The 14,712-nt window shown below is 55.2% G+C and overlaps 14 non-coding genes across 14 annotated transcripts; 5 read left to right on the top strand and 9 right to left on the bottom strand.

Annotated features, from left to right (window-relative positions):
- Positions 1-1,091: 1,091 nt before the first annotated feature.
- Positions 1,092-1,163, bottom strand: trnad-guc (transfer RNA aspartic acid (anticodon GUC)). The gene has a single exon. It is a non-coding gene; the product is annotated as a tRNA-Asp (tRNA).
- Positions 1,164-2,369: 1,206 nt separating this feature from the next.
- trnav-aac (transfer RNA valine (anticodon AAC)) lies at positions 2,370-2,442 on the top strand. The gene has a single exon. It is a non-coding gene; the product is annotated as a tRNA-Val (tRNA).
- A 574-nt stretch (positions 2,443-3,016) lies between these two features.
- trnah-gug (transfer RNA histidin (anticodon GUG)) lies at positions 3,017-3,088 on the bottom strand. The gene has a single exon. It is a non-coding gene; the product is annotated as a tRNA-His (tRNA).
- Positions 3,089-3,782: 694 nt separating this feature from the next.
- On the top strand, positions 3,783-3,855 carry trnav-cac (transfer RNA valine (anticodon CAC)). Its single transcript has one exon. It is a non-coding gene; the product is annotated as a tRNA-Val (tRNA).
- A 621-nt stretch (positions 3,856-4,476) lies between these two features.
- trnad-guc (transfer RNA aspartic acid (anticodon GUC)) lies at positions 4,477-4,548 on the bottom strand. The gene has a single exon. It is a non-coding gene; the product is annotated as a tRNA-Asp (tRNA).
- Positions 4,549-6,402: 1,854 nt separating this feature from the next.
- Positions 6,403-6,474, bottom strand: trnah-gug (transfer RNA histidin (anticodon GUG)). The gene has a single exon. It is a non-coding gene; the product is annotated as a tRNA-His (tRNA).
- Positions 6,475-7,168: 694 nt separating this feature from the next.
- On the top strand, positions 7,169-7,241 carry trnav-cac (transfer RNA valine (anticodon CAC)). The gene has a single exon. It is a non-coding gene; the product is annotated as a tRNA-Val (tRNA).
- A 621-nt stretch (positions 7,242-7,862) lies between these two features.
- trnad-guc (transfer RNA aspartic acid (anticodon GUC)) lies at positions 7,863-7,934 on the bottom strand. Its single transcript has one exon. It is a non-coding gene; the product is annotated as a tRNA-Asp (tRNA).
- Positions 7,935-9,787: 1,853 nt separating this feature from the next.
- Positions 9,788-9,859, bottom strand: trnah-gug (transfer RNA histidin (anticodon GUG)). Its single transcript has one exon. It is a non-coding gene; the product is annotated as a tRNA-His (tRNA).
- Positions 9,860-10,553: 694 nt separating this feature from the next.
- trnav-cac (transfer RNA valine (anticodon CAC)) lies at positions 10,554-10,626 on the top strand. Its single transcript has one exon. It is a non-coding gene; the product is annotated as a tRNA-Val (tRNA).
- Positions 10,627-11,247: 621 nt separating this feature from the next.
- On the bottom strand, positions 11,248-11,319 carry trnad-guc (transfer RNA aspartic acid (anticodon GUC)). Its single transcript has one exon. It is a non-coding gene; the product is annotated as a tRNA-Asp (tRNA).
- A 1,853-nt stretch (positions 11,320-13,172) lies between these two features.
- trnah-gug (transfer RNA histidin (anticodon GUG)) lies at positions 13,173-13,244 on the bottom strand. The gene has a single exon. It is a non-coding gene; the product is annotated as a tRNA-His (tRNA).
- Positions 13,245-13,938: 694 nt separating this feature from the next.
- On the top strand, positions 13,939-14,011 carry trnav-cac (transfer RNA valine (anticodon CAC)). The gene has a single exon. It is a non-coding gene; the product is annotated as a tRNA-Val (tRNA).
- A 621-nt stretch (positions 14,012-14,632) lies between these two features.
- On the bottom strand, positions 14,633-14,704 carry trnad-guc (transfer RNA aspartic acid (anticodon GUC)). The gene has a single exon. It is a non-coding gene; the product is annotated as a tRNA-Asp (tRNA).
- Between the last annotated feature and the right edge of the window lie 8 nt (positions 14,705-14,712).

Here is a 14,712-nt window from a genome sequence, read left to right as displayed (position 1 = left end):
TACACAAAACAAGCATTCTCGCAATTCTAAGAGGTTTCGTGAAAGCGCTACAGGCGTGCCAAAATCGTTTTCGAACTTCGAGCTAACTTTACCCCGGTCGCTGTGGGAGGGTTACTCTGGTAGACAGGGCTGACCTTCGGCAATAGGATTTATAGTCTCCAAGATGATATTTGCACTTTCTGGAGAGGCGATTTTCTCCACTTCAGTAGCCCGATTTCGTCGATTGCGTGGAGAGGGCTGTAGAATGTGGCGCCGCCTTTCCTGCTCCGTCCATGACAGGCGTGCTGGTCTCTGGAGAGAGAGCACGGTCCATCAGCGCACTCCAATAAAGGCACTGGAAGCAGCTGAATCGCATTGGCGAAGCTCAGGGCTGGGCCGCTGGGCACGTCTTACCACCGTTTCCGTAGTGTAGTGGTTATCACGTTCGCCTCACACGCGAAAGGTCCCCGGTTCGAAACCGGGCGGCAACAGACATCTTTTGTCGCCAGGCACAAAAGGGGATTGGGGATTCGCCTGGCGCTGTGATCGAACAGACCCACTGGACCCACCTCTTAGTGTGGCGGGATCTGCACAGTGCATGTCACAGCGCATCCTGCTTTCACTTCAAGGCGCGTCCTGATGCACCCCAGTCTCCCGCGTGATAGGTGGGGACAGGTGACAGGTCCTATACTAACGAGGAAGACATCGCTCTCTCCGACCCCCGGCATCGTGTCCCGACCCACCGTGCTGGAAGCCGACGCGTGCTGTGATTCCTTTACGGAGCAGAAATGACAACCGAGGAGCCGAGAGATCATGTCAGCATTTCGCGTCTGAACGGAAAACACAAACGACCAACTCGGAATGACTTGCCTTTGAGGCTTCTCAAAGCGTTCTTTGTGCATCGAACAGACCCACTCACCTCTTAGTGTGGCGGGATCTGCACAGTGCATGTCGCAGCGCTTCCTGCTTTCACTTCAATGTGCTTCCTGATGTCGAGTCGACTGCCGTGCGGAGGCTCTGAAAGCGAGAGCAATGAAAAGGTGCACGACGCTGTGAAAGAAAACAGAGAAGTGAAAGGCAGGCATTTCTCTAAGGAGGTGAAAGAAAAGCTACTCCCCGTCGGGGAATCGAACCCCGGTCTCCCGCGTGACAGGCGGGGATACTTGCCACTATACTAACGAGGAAGACATCGCTCTCTCCAACCCCCGGCATCGTGTCCCGACCCAGCATGCTGGAAGCCGACGCGTGCTGTGATCCCTTTACGGAGCAGAAATGACAACCGAGGAGCCGAGAGATCATGTCAGCATTTCGCGTCTGAACGGAAAACACAAACGACCAACTCGGAATGACTTGCCTTTGACGCTTTTCAAAGTGTTCTTTGTGCACGACGACTGCGCCGCCTAGCAGATACAAAGGGGTTGTACAACTTTGAACTAGCAAATGGAAGAGGGCTAAGCCCCCTCTCTTTTAGCCCAGGTTCGATCTGTCTCCCAGAATCACCAGGGCGCACACACACACACACCCGTGCCGTTGAAGTGCTCTGCTTCATTTCTAAGGGCAACTCAACATTCACTCCTACCCCGAGTGCAGAAAAGACAGCATCCACAGCAACAACAGCTCAGGTCTCTGCACAGGAGCTAAGCTGCCCTCATCTCCTCTGCTCTGCGGCTCCTGCGGAGTGGAGTCCTGCCTGGAGCAGTGTTTGCAGGCGGCGGCTCCCCGCGCCCTGTCTGGGCGTCGTGTCCAAGAGCTCCTGGGAGGAAGAGCGAGCCCTCCCACTCGGGGGCTTTTCCACGGTCTGTGTGAGGAGGGGCGGGTGTGTCCAGTAGCTTATCGAGCGGAAGCCTGGGGCGGCGGAGAGCTGTGATCGTGCAGACCTTGAGGTGTCACCTCTTTGTCTGCTTTCCCGCCCTCCCTCCGCCCAAGCTCTGCTCCAAAGTAGCCCGGCAACCCCTCACACCTGCACGTGTCACAACCTAAGGTGCGGTCATGAGACACCCATGGGGTGTCGTTCTGTTCTTGCTAATTGTTTCCTGCCCGTCGCAGGCAGGAGTCCATGCGAGGAAGATGCGCTGGACAGAGCTCAGAGGGCGCAGCTGGGTGGCTTTCCTTCTGAGTGACGTTCCTGCAACACTCTCCCGCTACTCTTGGTGCGCTCATGCCACAACACAGGAAGGCTGGAGCAGGTGGCTGTGGGCTTTGCGCACTGCCGAAATAGCTCAGTTGGGAGAGGGTTAGACTGAAGATCTAAAAGTCCCTGGTTCGATCCCGGGTTTTGGCATTTTGTTTCATCGCGCACTTTGTTCCTCTCTCCAGCGCCACCTGCCTAAAGTGACGCGTCCCTTTCTCAGCCCGAAACGCAAGCGAGACACCAGCAGCAGTCCCTACAGGTTTCCGTAGTGTAGCGGCTATCACGTTCGCCTAACACGCGAAAGGTCCCCGGTTCGAGACCGGGCGGAAACAGCCTCGTTTTGCACGCTCCTGTACTTCACAGAGGTCTTGAGCGACCGGTCATTTGTTCCCAATGTATTTCCGGTGCCTTCGTGCACTCTTGTACCAAACGCACGTTCCTTCTGTACGCGGAGCCGATCATTTGCAATTGGGCTGTGCCGACAGACCAGGTCGAGCTCTGTCGGCTCAAAAGCAGCGCAGGACCTGCAAGAACAACAGAAAGATTAGCATCCAGCGGGGGCCTCTTAGTGAGCCCAAGAGCTCATCAAGAATCGGCTCCAGCAACAGGGCTGGGCGCATTGTTCCATTCTCCGCCCACTCTCGGTGTAAACAAGTCCCTCCTGGTCTCTGCTTGAAATGCACTTTCCTGCATTTGCTTTGGTGTAACTGGCTTCCCCTGCATGGGCGAATGTGAAGAAGATCCTTAGTAAGTCATTGAAGAAAACCGAGAAGAGGTCGGAGTGGCCTCTGTCGTTCATCAACGATCCAGTCAGGCAGTACTCCTCTGTAAAGCGCCGTTCGTTCACGTCGATTGGCTTTTTTTTGCCTTCATTCGTGCGAGTAGTAAAAGCAGACGCCCCTATTCTGCCGTGACCCGGATTCGAACCGGGGTTGTTGCGGCCACAACGCAAAGTACTGACCACTATACGATCACAGCGAGTTACCGAGACACACGCGGCAGGGCGGAAAGGGCTGTGCTCTCTTCGTGTGACATAATTCGGAAAAGTCCTGACGTTGCATTTCAACTGAGCCCCAGTATACATCGACCCTTCGACACTCTGAGTGACAACTCTCTCGCGTGTTTTCTCATATTTATGTAGTTTGCTTGCATGATGCCGGGAACAGCATGGTTGTTCGCTGCCATATAGTCTAGCGGTTAGGGTTCCTGGTTTTCACCCAGGCGGTTCGACTCGGTTTTGCCTCCTGCTTTCCAAAAGATCAGCACCGTGTACGAAAGAGCCGCATTAAAACTACTCGAACGTGCAAAACGTGCGAGAAGAGGGGGCGCTTGTTTCCAACCGAAACTTCTCGCGTGTGAGACGAGCTGATCATCGCTGTGGGAGGGTTACTCTGGTAGACAGGGCTGACCTTCGGCAATAGGATTTATAGTCTCCAAGATGATATTTGCACTTTCTGGAGAGGCGATTTTCTCCACTTCAGTAGCCCGATTTCGTCGATTGCGTGGAGAGGGCTGTAGAATGTGGCGCCGCCTTTCCTGCTCCGTCCATGACAGGCGTGCTGGTCTCTGGAGAGAGAGCACGGTCCATCAGCGCACTCCAATAAAGGCACTGGAAGCAGCTGAATCGCATTGGCGAAGCTCAGGGCTGGGCCGCTGGGCACGTCTTACCACCGTTTCCGTAGTGTAGTGGTTATCACGTTTGCCTCACACGCGAAAGGTCCCCGGTTCGAAACCGGGCGGAAACAGACATCTTTTGTCGCCAGGCACAAAAGGGGATTGGGGATTCGCCTAGCGCTGTGATCAAACAGACCCACTGGACCCACCTCTTAGTGTGGCGGGATCTGCACAGTGCATGTCACAGCGCATCCTGCTTTCACTTCAAGGCGCGTCCTGATGCACCCCAGTCTCCCGCGTGACAGGTGGGGACAGGTGACAGGTCCTATACTAACGAGGAAGACATCGCTCTCTCCAACCCCCGGCATCGTGTCCCGACCCAGCATGCTGGAAGCCGACGCGTGCTGTGATCCCTTTACGGAGCAGAAATGACAACCGAGGAGCCGAGAGATCATGTCAGCATTTCGCGTCTGAACGGAAAACACAAACGACCAACTCGGAATGACTTGCCTTTGACGCTTCTCAAAGCGTTCTTTGTGCATCGAACAGACCCACTCACCTCTTAGTGTGGCGGGATCTGCACAGTGCATGTCGCAGCGCTTCCTGCTTTCACTTCAATGTGCTTCCTGATGTCGAGTCGACTTCCGTGCGGTGGCTCTGAAAGCGAGAGCAATGAAAAGGTGCACGACGCTGTGAAAGAAAACAGAGAAGTGAAAGGCAGTCATTTCTCTAAGGAGGTGAAAGAAAAGCTACTCCCCGTCGGGGAATCGAACCCCGGTCTCCCGCGTGACAGGCGGGGATACTTGCCACTATACTAACGAGGAAGACATCGCTCTCTCCAACCCCCGGCATCGTGTCCCGACCCAGCATGCTGGAAGCCGACGCGTGCTGTGATCCCTTTACGGAGCAGAAATGACAACCGAGGAGCCGAGAGACCATGTCAGCATTTCGCGTCTGAACGGAAAACACAAACGACCAACTCGGAATGACTTGCCTTTGACGCTTTTCAAAGTGTTCTTTGTGCACGACGACTGCGCCGCCTAGCAGATACAAAGGGGTTGTACAACTTTGAACTAGCAAATGGAAGAGGGCTAAGCCCCCTCTCTTTTAACCCAGGTTCGATCTGTCTCCCAGAATCACCAGGGCGCACACACATACACACCCGTGCCGTTGAAGTGCTCTGCTTCATTTCTAAGGGCAACTCAACATTCACTCCTACCCCGAGTGCAGAAAAGACAGCATCCACAGCAACAACAGCTCAGGTCTCTGCACAGGAGCTAAGCTGCCCTCATCTCCTCTGCTCTGCGGCTCCTGGGGAGTGGAGTCCTGCCTGGAGCCGTGTTTGCAGGCGGCGGCTCCCCGCGCCCTGTCTGGGCGTCGTGTCCAAGAGCTCCTGGGAGGAAGAGAGAGCCCTCCCACTCGGGGGCTTTTCCACGGTCTGTGTGAGGAGGGGCGGGTGTGTCCAGTAGCTTATCGAGCGGAAGCCTGGGGCGGCGGAGAGCTGTGATCGTGCAGACCTTGAGGTGTCACCTCTTTGTCTGCTTTCCCGCCCCCCCTCCGCCCAAGCTCTGCTCCAAAGTAGCCCGGCAACCCCTCACACCTGCACGTGTCACAACCTAAGGTGCGGTCATGAGACACCCATGGGGTGTCGTTCTGTTGCTTGCTAATTGTTTCCTGCCCGTCGCAGGCAGGAGTCCATGCGAGGAAGATGCGCTGGACAGAGCTCAGAGGGCGCAGCTGGGTGGCTTTCCTTCTGAGTGACGTTCCTGCAACACTCTCCCGCTACTCTTGGGTCGCTCATGCCACAACACAGGAAGGCTGGAGCAGGTGGTTGTGGGCTTTGCGCACTGCCGAAATAGCTCAGTTGGGGGAGCGTTAGACTGAAGATCTAAAGGTCCCTGGTTCGATCCCGGGTTTCGGTATTTTGTTTCATCGCGCCCTTTGTTCCTCTCTCCAGCGCCACCTGCCTAAAGTGACGCGTCCCTTTCTCAGCCCGAAACGCAAGCGAGACACCAGCAGCAGTCCCTACAGGTTTCCGTAGTGTAGCGGCTATCACGTTCGCCTAACACACGAAAGGTCCCCGGTTCGAGACCGGGCGGAAACAGCCTCGTTTTGCACGCTCCTGTACTTCACAGAGGTCTTGAGCGACCGGTCATTTGTTCCCAATGTATTTCCGGTGCCTTCGTGCACTCTTGTACCAAACGCACGTTCCTTCTGTACGCGGAGCCGATCATTTGCAATTGGGCTGTGCCGACAGACCAGGTCGAGCTCTGTCGGCTCAAAAGCAGCGCAGGACCTGCAAGAACAACAGAAAGATTAGCATCCAGCGGGGGCCTCTTAGTGAGCCCAAGAGCTCATCAAGAATCGGCTCCAGCAACAGGGCTGGGCGCATTGTTCCATTCTCCGCCCACTCTCGGTGTAAACAAGTCCCTCCTGGTCTCTGCTTGAAATGCACTTTCCTGCGTTTGCTTTGGTGTAACTGGCTTCCCCTGCATGGGCGAATGTGAAGAAGATCCTTAGTAAGTCATTGAAGAAAACCGAGAAGAGGTCGGAGTGGCCTCTGTCGTTCATCAACGATCCAGTCAGGCAGTACTCCTCTGTAAAGCGCCGTTCGTTCACGTCGATTGGCTTTTTTTTGCCTTCATTCGTGCGAGTAGTAAAAGCAGACGCCCCTATTCTGCCGTGACCCGGATTCGAACCGGGGTTGTTGCGGCCACAACGCAAAGTACTGACCACTATACGATCACAGCGAGTTACCGAGACACACGCGGCAGGGCGGAAAGGGCTGTGCTCTCTTCGTGTGACATAATTCGGAAAAGTCCTGACGTTGCATTTCAACTGAGCCCCAGTATACATCGACCCTTCGACACTCTGAGTGACAACTCTCTCGCGTGTTTTCTCATATTTATGTAGTTTGCTTGCATGATGCCGGGAACAGCATGGTTGTTCGCTGCCATATAGTCTAGCGGTTAGGGTTCCTGGTTTTCACCCAGGCGGTTCGACTCGGTTTTGCCTCCTGCTTTCCAAAAGATCAGCACCGTGTACGAAAGAGCCGCATTAAAACTACTCGAACGTGCAAAACGTGCGAGAAGAGGGGGCGCTTGTTTCCAACCGAAACTTCTCGCGTGTGAGACGAGCTGATCATCGCTGTGGGAGGGTTACTCTGGTAGACAGGGCTGACCTTCGGCAATAGGATTTATAGTCTCCAAGATGATATTTGCACTTTCTGGAGAGGCGATTTTCTCCACTTCAGTAGCCCGATTTCGTCGATTGCGTGGAGAGGGCTGTAGAATGTGGCGCCGCCTTTCCTGCTCCGTCCATGACAGGCGTGCTGGTCTCTGGAGAGAGAGCACGGTCCATCAGCGCACTCCAATAAAGGCACTGGAAGCAGCTGAATCGCATTGGCGAAGCTCAGGGCTGGGCCGCTGGGCACGTCTTACCACCGTTTCCGTAGTGTAGTGGTTATCACGTTCGCCTCACACGCGAAAGGTCCCCGGTTCGAAACCGGGCGGAAACAGACATCTTTTGTCGCCAGGCACAAAAGGGGATTGGGGATTCGCCTGGCGCTGTGATCGAACAGACCCACTGGACCCACCTCTTAGTGTGGCGGGATCTGCACAGTGCATGTCACAGCGCATCCTGCTTTCACTTCAAGGCGCGTCCTGATGCACCCCAGTCTCCCGCGTGACAGGTGGGGACAGGTGACAGGTCCTATACTAACGAGGAAGACATCGCTCTCTCCGACCCCCGGCATCGTGTCCCGACCCACCGTGCTGGAAGCCGACGCGTGCTGTGATTCCTTTACGGAGCAGAAATGACAACCGAGGAGCCGAGAGATCATTTCAGCATTTCGCGTCTGAACGGAAAACACAAACGACCAACTCGGAATGACTTGCCTTTGACGCTTCTCAAAGCGTTCTTTGTGCATCGAACAGACCCACTCACCTCTTAGTGTGGCGGGATCTGCACAGTGCATGTCGCAGCGCTTCCTGCTTTCACTTCAATGTGCTTCCTGATGTCGAGTCGACTTCCGTGCGGTGGCTCTGAAAGCGAGAGCAATGAAAAGGTGCACGACGCTGTGAAAGAAAACAGAGAAGTGAAAGGCAGTCATTTCTCTAAGGAGGTGAAAGAAAAGCTACTCCCCGTCGGGGAATCGAACCCCGGTCTCCCGCGTGACAGGCGGGGATACTTGCCACTATACTAACGAGGAAGACATCGCTCACTCCAACCCCCGGCATCGTGTCCCGACCCAGCATGCTGGAAGCCGACGCGTGCTGTGATCCCTTTACGGAGCAGAAATGACAACCGAGGAGCCGAGAGACCATGTCAGCATTTCGCGTCTGAACGGAAAACACAAACGACCAACTCGGAATGACTTGCCTTTGACGCTTTTCAAAGTGTTCTTTGTGCACGACGACTGCGCCGCCTAGCAGATACAAAGGGGTTGTACAACTTTGAACTAGCAAATGGAAGAGGGCTAAGCCCCCTCTCTTTTAACCCAGGTTCGATCTGTCTCCCAGAATCACCAGGGCGCACACACATACACACCCGTGCCGTTGAAGTGCTCTGCTTCATTTCTAAGGGCAACTCAACATTCACTCCTACCCCGAGTGCAGAAAAGACAGCATCCACAGCAACAACAGCTCAGGTCTCTGCACAGGAGCTAAGCTGCCCTCATCTCCTCTGCTCTGCGGCTCCTGCGGAGTGGAGTCCTGCCTGGAGCCGTGTTTGCAGGCGGCGGCTCCCCGCGCCCTGTCTGGGCGTCGTGTCCAAGAGCTCCTGGGAGGAAGAGAGAGCCCTCCCACTCGGGGGCTTTTCCACGGTCTGTGTGAGGAGGGGCGGGTGTGTCCAGTAGCTTATCGAGCGGAAGCCTGGGGCGGCGGAGAGCTGTGATCGTGCAGACCTTGAGGTGTCACCTCTTTGTCTGCTTTCCCGCCCCCCCTCCGCCCAAGCTCTGCTCCAAAGTAGCCCGGCAACCCCTCACACCTGCACGTGTCACAACCTAAGGTGCGGTCATGAGACACCCATGGGGTGTCGTTCTGTTCTTGCTAATTGTTTCCTGCCCGTCGCAGGCAGGAGTCCATGCGAGGAAGATGCGCTGGACAGAGCTCAGAGGGCGCAGCTGGGTGGCTTTCCTTCTGAGTGACGTTCCTGCAACACTCTCCCGCTACTCTTGGGTCGCTCATGCCACAACACAGGAAGGCTGGAGCAGGTGGTTGTGGGCTTTGCGCACTGCCGAAATAGCTCAGTTGGGGGAGCGTTAGACTGAAGATCTAAAGGTCCCTGGTTCGATCCCGGGTTTCGGTATTTTGTTTCATCGCGCCCTTTGTTCCTCTCTCCAGCGCCACCTGCCTAAAGTGACGCGTCCCTTTCTCAGCCCGAAACGCAAGCGAGACACCAGCAGCAGTCCCTACAGGTTTCCGTAGTGTAGCGGCTATCACGTTCGCCTAACACACGAAAGGTCCCCGGTTCGAGACCGGGCGGAAACAGCCTCGTTTTGCACGCTCCTGTACTTCACAGAGGTCTTGAGCGACCGGTCATTTGTTCCCAATGTATTTCCGGTGCCTTCGTGCACTCTTGTACCAAACGCACGTTCCTTCTGTACGCGGAGCCGATCATTTGCAATTGGGCTGTGCCGACAGACCAGGTCGAGCTCTGTCGGCTCAAAAGCAGCGCAGGACCTGCAAGAACAACAGAAAGATTAGCATCCAGCGGGGGCCTCTTAGTGAGCCCAAGAGCTCATCAAGAATCGGCTCCAGCAACAGGGCTGGGCGCATTGTTCCATTCTCCGCCCACTCTCGGTGTAAACAAGTCCCTCCTGGTCTCTGCTTGAAATGCACTTTCCTGCGTTTGCTTTGGTGTAACTGGCTTCCCCTGCATGGGCGAATGTGAAGAAGATCCTTAGTAAGTCATTGAAGAAAACCGAGAAGAGGTCGGAGTGGCCTCTGTCGTTCATCAACGATCCAGTCAGGCAGTACTCCTCTGTAAAGCGCCGTTCGTTCACGTCGATTGGCTTTTTTTTGCCTTCATTCGTGCGAGTAGTAAAAGCAGACGCCCCTATTCTGCCGTGACCCGGATTCGAACCGGGGTTGTTGCGGCCACAACGCAAAGTACTGACCACTATACGATCACAGCGAGTTACCGAGACACACGCGGCAGGGCGGAAAGGGCTGTGCTCTCTTCGTGTGACATAATTCGGAAAAGTCCTGACGTTGCATTTCAACTGAGCCCCAGTATACATCGACCCTTCGACACTCTGAGTGACAACTCTCTCGCGTGTTTTCTCATATTTATGTAGTTTGCTTGCATGATGCCGGGAACAGCATGGTTGTTCGCTGCCATATAGTCTAGCGGTTAGGGTTCCCGGTTTTCACCCAGGCGGTTCGACTCGGTTTTGCCTCCTGCTTTCCAAAAGATCAGCACCGTGTACGAAAGAGCCGCATTAAAACTACTCGAACGTGCAAAACGTGCGAGAAGAGGGGGCGCTTGTTTCCAACCGAAACTTCTCGCGTGTGAGACGAGCTGATCATCGCTGTGGGAGGGTTACTCTGGTAGACAGGGCTGACCTTCGGCAATAGGATTTATAGTCTCCAAGATGATATTTGCACTTTCTGGAGAGGCGATTTTCTCCACTTCAGTAGCCCGATTTCGTCGATTGCGTGGAGAGGGCTGTAGAATGTGGCGCCGCCTTTCCTGCTCCGTCCATGACAGGCGTGCTGGTCTCTGGAGAGAGAGCACGGTCCATCAGCGCACTCCAATAAAGGCACTGGAAGCAGCTGAATCGCATTGGCGAAGCTCAGGGCTGGGCCGCTGGGCACGTCTTACCACCGTTTCCGTAGTGTAGTGGTTATCACGTTCGCCTCACACGCGAAAGGTCCCCGGTTCGAAACCGGGCGGAAACAGACATCTTTTGTCGCCAGGCACAAAAGGGGATTGGGGATTCGCCTGGCGCTGTGATCGAACAGACCCACTGGACCCACCTCTTAGTGTGGCGGGATCTGCACAGTGCATGTCACAGCGCATCCTGCTTTCACTTCAAGGCGCGTCCTGATGCACCCCAGTCTCCCGCGTGACAGGTGGGGACAGGTGACAGGTCCTATACTAACGAGGAAGACATCGCTCTCTCCGACCCCCGGCATCGTGTCCCGACCCACCGTGCTGGAAGCCGACGCGTGCTGTGATTCCTTTACGGAGCAGAAATGACAACCGAGGAGCCGAGAGATCATTTCAGCATTTCGCGTCTGAAAGGAAAACACAAACGACCAACTCGGAATGACTTGCCTTTGACGCTTCTCAAAGCGTTCTTTGTGCATCGAACAGACCCACTCACCTCTTAGTGTGGCGGGATCTGCACAGTGCATGTCGCAGCGCTTCCTGCTTTCACTTCAATGTGCTTCCTGATGTCGAGTCGACTTCCGTGCGGTGGCTCTGAAAGCGAGAGCAATGAAAAGGTGCACGACGCTGTGAAAGAAAACAGAGAAGTGAAAGGCAGTCATTTCTCTAAGGAGGTGAAAGAAAAGCTACTCCCCGTCGGGGAATCGAACCCCGGTCTCCCGCGTGACAGGCGGGGATACTTGCCACTATACTAACAAGGAAGACATCGCTCACTCCAACCCCCGGCATCGTGTCCCGACCCAGCATGCTGGAAGCCGACGCGTGCTGTGATCCCTTTACGGAGCAGAAATGACAACCGAGGAGCCGAGAGACCATGTCAGCATTTCGCGTCTGAACGGAAAACACAAACGACCAACTCGGAATGACTTGCCTTTGACGCTTTTCAAAGTGTTCTTTGTGCACGACGACTGCGCCGCCTAGCAGATACAAAGGGGTTGTACAACTTTGAACTAGCAAATGGAAGAGGGCTAAGCCCCCTCTCTTTTAACCCAGGTTCGATCTGTCTCCCAGAATCACCAGGGCGCACACACATACACACCCGTGCCGTTGAAGTGCTCTGCTTCATTTCTAAGGGCAACTCAACATTCACTCCTACCCCGAGTGCAGAAAAGACAGCATCCACAGCAACAACAGCTCAGGTCTCTGCACAGGAGCTAAGCTGCCCTCATCTCCTCTGCTCTGCGGCTCCTGCGGAGTGGAGTCCTGCCTGGAGCCGTGTTTGCAGGCGGCGGCTCCCCGCGCCCTGTCTGGGCGTCGTGTCCAAGAGCTCCTGGGAGGAAGAGAGAGCCCTCCCACTCGGGGGCTTTTCCACGGTCTGTGTGAGGAGGGGCGGGTGTGTCCAGTAGCTTATCGAGCGGAAGCCTGGGGCGGCGGAGAGCTGTGATCGTGCAGACCTTGAGGTGTCACCTCTTTGTCTGCTTTCCCGCCCCCCCTCCGCCCAAGCTCTGCTCCAAAGTAGCCCGGCAACCCCTCACACCTGCACGTGTCACAACCTAAGGTGCGGTCATGAGACACCCATGGGGTGTCGTTCTGTTCTTGCTAATTGTTTCCTGCCCGTCGCAGGCAGGAGTCCATGCGAGGAAGATGCGCTGGACAGAGCTCAGAGGGCGCAGCTGGGTGGCTTTCCTTCTGAGTGACGTTCCTGCAACACTCTCCCGCTACTCTTGGGTCGCTCATGCCACAACACAGGAAGGCTGGAGAAGGTGGTTGTGGGCTTTGCGCACTGCCGAAATAGCTCAGTTGGGGGAGCGTTAGACTGAAGATCTAAAGGTCCCTGGTTCGATCCCGGGTTTCGGTATTTTGTTTCATCGCGCCCTTTGTTCCTCTCTCCAGCGCCACCTGCCTAAAGTGACGCGTCCCTTTCTCAGCCCGAAACGCAAGCGAGACACCAGCAGCAGTCCCTACAGGTTTCCGTAGTGTAGCGGCTATCACGTTCGCCTAACACACGAAAGGTCCCCGGTTCGAGACCGGGCGGAAACAGCCTCGTTTTGCACGCTCCTGTACTTCACAGAGGTCTTGAGCGACCGGTCATTTGTTCCCAATGTATTTCCGGTGCCTTCGTGCACTCTTGTACCAAACGCACGTTCCTTCTGTACGCGGAGCCGATCATTTGCAATTGGGCTGTGCCGACAGACCAGGTCGAGCTCTGTCGGCTCAAAAGCAGCGCAGGACCTGCAAGAACAACAGAAAGATTAGCATCCAGCGGGGGCCTCTTAGTGAGCCCAAGAGCTCATCAAGAATCGGCTCCAGCAACAGGGCTGGGCGCATTGTTCCATTCTCCGCCCACTCTCGGTGTAAACAAGTCCCTCCTGGTCTCTGCTTGAAATGCACTTTCCTGCGTTTGCTTTGGTGTAACTGACTTCCCCTGCATGGGCGAATGTGAAGAAGATCCTTAGTAAGTCATTGAAGAAAACCGAGAAGAGGTCGGAGTGGCCTCTGTCGTTCATCAACGATCCAGTCAGGCAGTACTCCTCTGTAAAGCGCCGTTCGTTCACGTCGATTGGCTTTTTTTTGCCTTCATTCGTGCGAGTAGTAAAAGCAGACGCCCCTATTCTGCCGTGACCCGGATTCGAACCGGGGTTGTTGCGGCCACAACGCAAAGTACTGACCACTATACGATCACAGCGAGTTACCGAGACACACGCGGCAGGGCGGAAAGGGCTGTGCTCTCTTCGTGTGACATAATTCGGAAAAGTCCTGACGTTGCATTTCAACTGAGCCCCAGTATACATCGACCCTTCGACACTCTGAGTGACAACTCTCTCGCGTGTTTTCTCATATTTATGTAGTTTGCTTGCATGATGCCGGGAACAGCATGGTTGTTCGCTGCCATATAGTCTAGCGGTTAGGGTTCCCGGTTTTCACCCAGGCGGTTCGACTCGGTTTTGCCTCCTGCTTTCCAAAAGATCAGCACCGTGTACGAAAGAGCCGCATTAAAACTACTCGAACGTGCAAAACGTGCGAGAAGAGGGGGCGCTTGTTTCCAACCGAAACTTCTCGCGTGTGAGACGAGCTGATCATCGCTGTGGGAGGGTTACTCTGGTAGACAGGGCTGACCTTCGGCAATAGGATTTATAGTCTCCAAGATGATATTTGCACTTTCTGGAGAGGCGATTTTCTCCACTTCAGTAGCCCGATTTCGTCGATTGCGTGGAGAGGGCTGTAGAATGTGGCGCCGCCTTTCCTGCTCCGTCCATGACAGGCGTGCTGGTCTCTGGAGAGAGAGCACGGTCCATCAGCGCACTCCAATAAAGGCACTGGAAGCAGCTGAATCGCATTGGCGAAGCTCAGGGCTGGGCCGCTGGGCACGTCTTACCACCGTTTCCGTAGTGTAGTGGTTATCACGTTCGCCTCACACGCGAAAGGTCCCCGGTTCGAAACCGGGCGGAAACAGACATCTTTTGTCGCCAGGCACAAAAGGGGATTGGGGATTCGCCTGGCGCTGTGATCGAACAGACCCACTGGACCCACCTCTTAGTGTGGCGGGATCTGCACAGTGCATGTCACAGCGCATCCTGCTTTCACTTCAAGGCGCGTCCTGATGCACCCCAGTCTCCCGCGTGACAGGTGGGGACAGGTGACAGGTCCTATACTAACGAGGAAGACATCGCTCTCTCCGACCCCCGGCATCGTGTCCCGACCCACCGTGCTGGAAGCCGACGCGTCCTGTGATTCCTTTACGGAGCAGAAATGACAACCGAGGAGCCGAGAGATCATTTCAGCATTTCGCGTCTGAACGGAAAACACAAACGACCAACTCGGAATGACTTGCCTTTGACGCTTCTCAAAGCGTTCTTTGTGCATCGAACAGACCCACTCACCTCTTAGTGTGGCGGGATCTGCACAGTGCATGTCGCAGCGCTTCCTGCTTTCACTTCAATGTGCTTCCTGATGTCGAGTCGACTTCCGTGCGGTGGCTCTGAAAGCGAGAGCAATGAAAAGGTGCACGACGCTGTGAAAGAAAACAGAGAAGTGAAAGGCAGTCATTTCTCTAAGGAGGTGAAAGAAAAGCTACTCCCCGTCGGGGAATCGAACCCCGGTCTCCCGCGTGACAGGCGGGGATACTTGCCACTATACTAACGAGGAAGACATCG

This window comes from Lepisosteus platostomus, chromosome 5 (assembly GCF_059453375.1).
Source record: "Lepisosteus platostomus isolate fLepPlt1 chromosome 5, fLepPlt1.hap1, whole genome shotgun sequence".
Taxonomy (NCBI): Eukaryota; Metazoa; Chordata; class Actinopteri; order Semionotiformes; family Lepisosteidae; genus Lepisosteus; species Lepisosteus platostomus.
This window is presented reverse-complemented; position numbering and strand designations above follow the sequence as displayed.